We start from the raw sequence: 6,425 nt of genomic DNA, 5'->3' as shown, positions 1-6,425 counted from the left end.
GAGAAGAAAGAGCGGGCGGAGAACCAGGAGAACAAAGCCTTGGAGGAGGCCGAGAAAACGGAATTAGAAAGTAAAAAAGCGGGAAACGAGTTGCCCAGCTCGGGGAACAAAGTAAACAATCGATTGCCCCGCTTATAGTGAAAGCCGCCGGTCCGGATGACCCCGATATCATAGCAGCTGCGGCAGCACATGGATTGACTGTAACGAGTGCCAGAGAACAAGCGGCCAACTTAGGTATTACTCTTCGTGAACTGTTAGGCCTTGATGAGGCGCCAGTGAAGGAGGTAGTAATTACATATGTGAAGAATGGGCCTCTCGTCGAGCCTGCGCAGGAACAGGATCTACCTCCACAAATGAAAGGTCTGCTGAAATGGTACAAGGGTTACATAAAAAATAAAAACGCCAAAGAATATATTTATGCAGAAGTTAGATATGAGCATCACTTCAAACATTACTATGTACAAATTCATCTGAGTGAATTGTTCCAGCTTTTCAATCTGCGCGAGCTCGACAAATCCATCATCAGTTGCTACGTTCTGTAAGTGATTTATTTCTACCCCATCTCGTTCATATTGCCTGCACTATATATATGTCCTAACTATATTGCTGTGTCCGCTATTATACATGCAGAATGAAGATTAAGGAATGCAGAGTAAGGAACATCCATAATGTTGGGTTCATTGACCCACACATCGTTAATGGATATGTGTTGGAGCATCACCCCGCCGACATGGAGGCAGACCTGTGGCAGTTTCTTACAAAGCAGGAACTCAAAAGTGATATTCTATTTCCTTACCATTTTGGGTGAGTGTTTCTGTCTTGAGCACATTCTCTTTTGTTTACTCCATGCATGGTATGTGGCCGGCTAATCGATGAGTTATGCATGACGTACTGTGCATGTATCGTGTCCGCAGGTTCCACTGGATTCTGCTAGTAATTAAAGTTGACACCTCAGAATGTCTCGTCCACGACTCTCTGAATAAGGATCCAAAGCTTTGGGTCGACATGAGAAGAATGCTGCAGAAGTAATTATTTTCATTCATTTGCGCTCTATATCGATCGGCCTATTTCGTTCATTTCCTAATATCAAGTAACTAATAACTCTCTTGTTCATTTAATTTTCTTTGCCTCGTAGGGTTTGGAGACGGTTCGTAGATACAAAGGTCGGTGAATTCAAAAAAGAGCTAGAATTCAAAAGGGCAAAGACTAAGAATGGTGAGGATATTCAGCCAGCGGGGACCAATCTATGTGCATACTATGTCTGTGAGATGATCCGGAGATACACCTCTGAGCGGGTTCCGAGTGATACCAATGCTCAGAGGAATAACCTCCGGATGATGCTTAGTCCAGAAGCTCGCTTCCGACCACTTCAAGAGGAACTAGCTGGATGGTTCAGGAGGGAAGTCCTCCATCCTAAAGGAGAACACCATTACGAGGACGTAGAACTTTATATGCATTAAATTATGTATGGAAACTTGTTCAAAATTGTATATGGTCATCCGATGATATTGAATATATATTGTATATTCCTCTTGAATTCTTTTTGGTTCTAATTTCAAATTTGTTTGAAATTGTACATTCATATGCATGTATGTAGTACCGTAGAATATGTGAAACTCCTTCAAAATTAAAATAAAGCACAAAAGAAATAAAACAATACATATTAAACAGAAAACAGGTTTAAGGGGGGGGGCTAAAACCCTAAACCTGCGGCGGCCTTTAGTCGCGATTGGCCAGAAGAACCGCGACTAAAGGTCCTCCGCCCCGACGGCCACCTGGCGCCCACGTGGACGGGCCTTTAGTCGCGGTTCTTAAGCAACCGCGACTAAAGGGTGGGGCCTTTAGTCGCGCCCGTTCGGTCGCGGTTGCGCAACCGCGACTAATGGCAGTTGCGAACCGCGACCAAAGGCCCTTTTTCCACCAGTGTGCATGGGTCGATGGAGGTGCTTGCCGATGAAGTGCAAGTGCCGGCTCCAAGGGAACCGATCTGCTCCCTGTCCGACTTGTCGACGCGATGGGTGTGTGTCGAAGCAGATCAAAAACAGATCGTATGCCTGGGCTGCCTGTCGCCTGTACATATCCCCGGCGTGCCGGCCGGAGCCAGAGGTTGATGAAGATGCGCTTGCGCAGATGCGCCGTCGTGCCGCCTGGACAGAAACGGGTGGCTGCTCTTCTGGACCGCGCGACCTGCCGCGTGTGCTCCGCTGTTGCACGAGCGTTGTGCTGGATTGATCTCACCGAATTTGAGGATCGGGGAGAGGAATTTATTTGTAGCTAAAGAAAGAAAAATAAATCTAAGAGAATTTCAAATTGGAATTGTTCTAATCTATGGAATCAATCTAATCTATGGAACGATCTGGTCTTTGCTCGACCGGGTGCCGCGCCCCCGAGGAGAGGAGATTAATCTCTCCGGGGGCGGCGCGCTGCGGAAGTGTGGTGGAAGGTCCCTAGGATCAGCGTCGTGAGACAAACCGCTCTAATACCATGTAGAAAATGTAGGATGGCTATAGAATTATTGTGCTGTATTGATCTGACCCGTGTAGGGGTATATATAGAGGTACAATGAAGGGAGAGAGACTTGGAGTAGGGGACAAGTTGTACATGGTTTAAACCAATCCTATCTCTAACTCCTAATCTCTAACTTAAACATAATTATACTTCTAACACAGGTGACCTTGCATGCCGGCTCAAAAGGAGCGGCATTCAACGTGCATGAAAAAAATGCACTTCAATTTTGTGGTTCCATTCAGACGATCTGTTTATAGTTTCGTTCATTATAAATGTTCAATTATGTGTTCATGTTTGAAGCTATTTTGGATAAATTTTGTCAAATTCATTGCGTAGGTTTGACCGTTTGAAATTTCCTTTGACCATCAACTTCATCTCGCAGTATCACACGATTTTCATGTTGCATGCATGTTTTCTGTTTCAACGATCGTAGACGAGTAGATCGACCATCTTCTGCATGGACTGTACATATGCATATGTGTGATCTATTTTAATGGCACTCCGTAATCTCCTTTGCTTAGTCCCTTCTAATATTTCCTCTCGTCCTACTACAATGCCGTTGTCGCCGGTCTCGTTCCTTTCAGCCTCCTCTCCCTCTTACTACAGTGGTGCCATCGCCGATGTCGTTCCATTCGGCCTCCTCTCCCTCCTACTACACTGGCGCCGTCGCCGATGTCATTTCATGCGGCCACCGTCCATTGTAATCGCCGTGGCACTCCATTCTCATTAATCATTGTCAACCTTGCCAGATGGATGTCATGTTGTGCCCGCCGCCTACATTGACGCTGCCATCGTGAGCACACTGTCAAGGAGCTCAACTATAACTCTGTGTGTCATGTGTAGGTGTTAGCTCTTAATCACGTTGCATGTGTGCAACCAAACACTCAGCACTTGCATCAGCCTAGCCAATGCACGCAACCAAACGTCAGGCAAAAGTTGCCGCCCTAATGCAGGCAGCTTACATGCAAGCAACCAAACCATATACACAAATGATGTTTTTTTACCTGCATTAATTTGCTTAAACAGTCCCGACTGAAACAAGTATACAAAGTGGCAAAAACGATGCAATAGTGATTAACAAGGACCAGCATCAGAGGTGCCCAACAACGGCGCACTAGTGATGAACTAGGACCAGTATCACTCGGTATGTTCTGTCACGGAGGCCACTCACACTGACACACACACACACAAGCATGCGTCGATAAATCCGTGAACAACATGTGGCATTGCATCTACGCGCTTGCCCCTTGTGAAGACAGGCAAGGCATGGATGCGCACTGGAGAAACAAATTGTGCAGGGAGGGCCCATCTAGCTAGTACAGTCTTGGATTCAGGACATGTTGGTATTTGACCGATTTTGGGAAGAAGATTTGGACGGTGATCAGTGCGTGGAAAAGGACAACGCATGGGCATGCATGATGCATTATTTGAGTTGGGAAGACATTGCGAGCTAGCATTACCAAATCATCCAAGGGAAAAAAAAAGGATACTAGAGTGTGTCTCAAGAATTTCTTTCGTCAGCAAAAACAGGGGTGCCAATCATCCAAGGGCTAGGATGGGCCGGCATGGAGTTGAGTGCATGACTTTCTATACTACTAGTCATACTCGTAAGGACAAGAACAGAACAGGTTTACTTTTTTTTTTTCGCTTGCGAGAAATCTGGCGACTCACATGCATGGTGCATGTTCGTGTGCTCAAGCTTTTTTTTACATCATTATATTCTACTAAATAAAGAGCCCGTACTAGTACTAGTTGTTTTTGTTCATCCCTATCGTCCGGTGATCTTGTGCCTGCTGCTGCCTAGATTCATGGCGTGTCTAGCTAACATAATACTAAATCCCAGCTTGCACCGTTTTACTACTTAGGAGGCTCAGGCATATCAATCTGCCACCTAGCTAGTACTCCTAGAATGCAATGGAATGGAACGGGGATGGAATTCAGGCAACACAACACAACACGAGAGCACTCAGGAAATCTGTGTGCATCTTGCGTAGATGCAGGTGGATGCACTATATACTCCCTCTGTCCCAAAATTCTTGTCTTAGATTTGTCTACATACGGATCTAAGACAAGAATTTTGGAACGGAGGGAGTATTATCTTGGGTTCAGGCCACGCTGCTAAAGCTAAAGCAGGACGGATAGCTCATCTCCTCCTGACCTCCTGTCGTTGGACTGCCTGCCTTACTAATTAATCTTTTGGGTGCCTAACTTGGACAGGCCGCATCCACATCATTCCTTGTGCTAAGTTCGGTGCGTGCACAAGGACCAACACACTGTCTGAATTGATCATTGCTGCTACTGTGACCAATCCAGCAGTTCGCGAAAAGAATTAAATGACTGTGTTTAGAGAATTTAGCGGGGGCAAATTAACTTACTGTCTTCTCCTCCCCAGTCTCAAGTACTTAAAACACAAGATTTAGAACTAACGACGCAATGCGATGAGCCTGGGCTGTGCTACTCCTTAAGAATCGATCAATGTAGTTTGTTTTTCCTCTCCTTCCATTTCACAGGCCCCGCATGCTTCCACATGAGCTTTCTGTGCTGTGGAATCTACAAGCACTATTGTTTCGTGATGAATTATTACTGCTGCTGTTGTCCTACCACTCCTCTTCATGTGGGAGGGACTTGCAGCATGAATTATTACTGATAAAGTGGTTGCGCCATGAGTCCATGTCACATGCCCCGCCTGCCACCTCTACTTCACGAAGGGATTTTTCAAACACCCCAAGCCACCACAGATTTTGTCAGGAGGTTTATAGCTGAGCTTGAGGCGCTGGACAACAAGCAAGAACCAGCGGCAAGGGGCGGACCCTCTCCGGTCAGGCCACGAGCCCCTCCTCCGGGATGGGTCAAAATTCACGTCGATGCTGGAGTCAGACCTGGGAGGGGAGGATCAGCTGCGGCGGTTTGTTGGGAACAACAAGGCAACTATCCGGTCAGGCCACGAGCCCCTCCTCCGGGATGGGTCAAAATTCACGTCGATGCTGGAGTCAGACCTGGGAGGGGAGGATCAGCTGCGGCGGTTTGTTGGGAACAACAAGGCAACTATCTGGGTAGCTCATCGCTGGTCATTGCAGGAGTGGACGACCCAGCGATTCTGGAAGCGATTGCATGTCATGAAGCACTAGCCCTTGCCGAAGATCTCAATTTGAACAACCTGATGATCGCCTCTGACGCGAAGCAAGTGGTTAGTGACATCTCAAAGTCACATATGGGCAAAAACGCGGCAATCATACAAGAGATTCGATTTAGAGCTTCTTCTTTCATTTGTAATTTAATGTTTGAAGATCGTGCGGCTAATAGAGACGCACATAAACTTGCTAAGTTTTTGCTTTCGTTAGGGCCAGGGCGCCATGTGTGGTTAGGCCAACCCCAGGTCCCAACCTGTATCCCACATCTTGTGGAATTTGGTAATGAATAAACTGTTTTTCACCCCTCAAAAAAAAAATCAATCTGGGTGCCTCATTTGGACAGGCCGCGTCAACATCATTCATGCATGCATGGCCCCTCACCTCATCTCAGTGCGTGGACAAGGACAACACATTATTGTCTGAATCTGATCATTGATTAGTTGTTGCCAACCCAGCAGCTTGTGAAAAGAAAAAAAATGAGTAGGCCTGGAGAATTTAGCAGGTGCAACTTACTCAAGTTAAGGTACCCTGTACCACTGCTTAGGAATCGATCGATTGCTCAAGTTTGTTTTTCTCTCGTATCAATTCACGGGTCTAGCATGCTTCCACATGAACTTTCTGCGCTAGCTGTGGGATCTACCACTATTGCATGATGAATTGTTACTGCTCTTCGTCCTATTGTCCTACTACACTCCTCCACTTCATGTGGGAGGGACTTGCAGCATGAATTATTACTGATAAAGTGGTTGCGCCATGAATCCACGTCACATGCCCCGCCTTGTATTG

This window comes from Triticum dicoccoides, chromosome 6B, assembly GCF_002162155.2.
Source record: "Triticum dicoccoides isolate Atlit2015 ecotype Zavitan chromosome 6B, WEW_v2.0, whole genome shotgun sequence".
In the NCBI taxonomy this organism is placed as follows: domain Eukaryota; kingdom Viridiplantae; phylum Streptophyta; class Magnoliopsida; order Poales; family Poaceae; genus Triticum; species Triticum dicoccoides.
Note: the sequence above shows the minus strand (reverse complement) of the source record.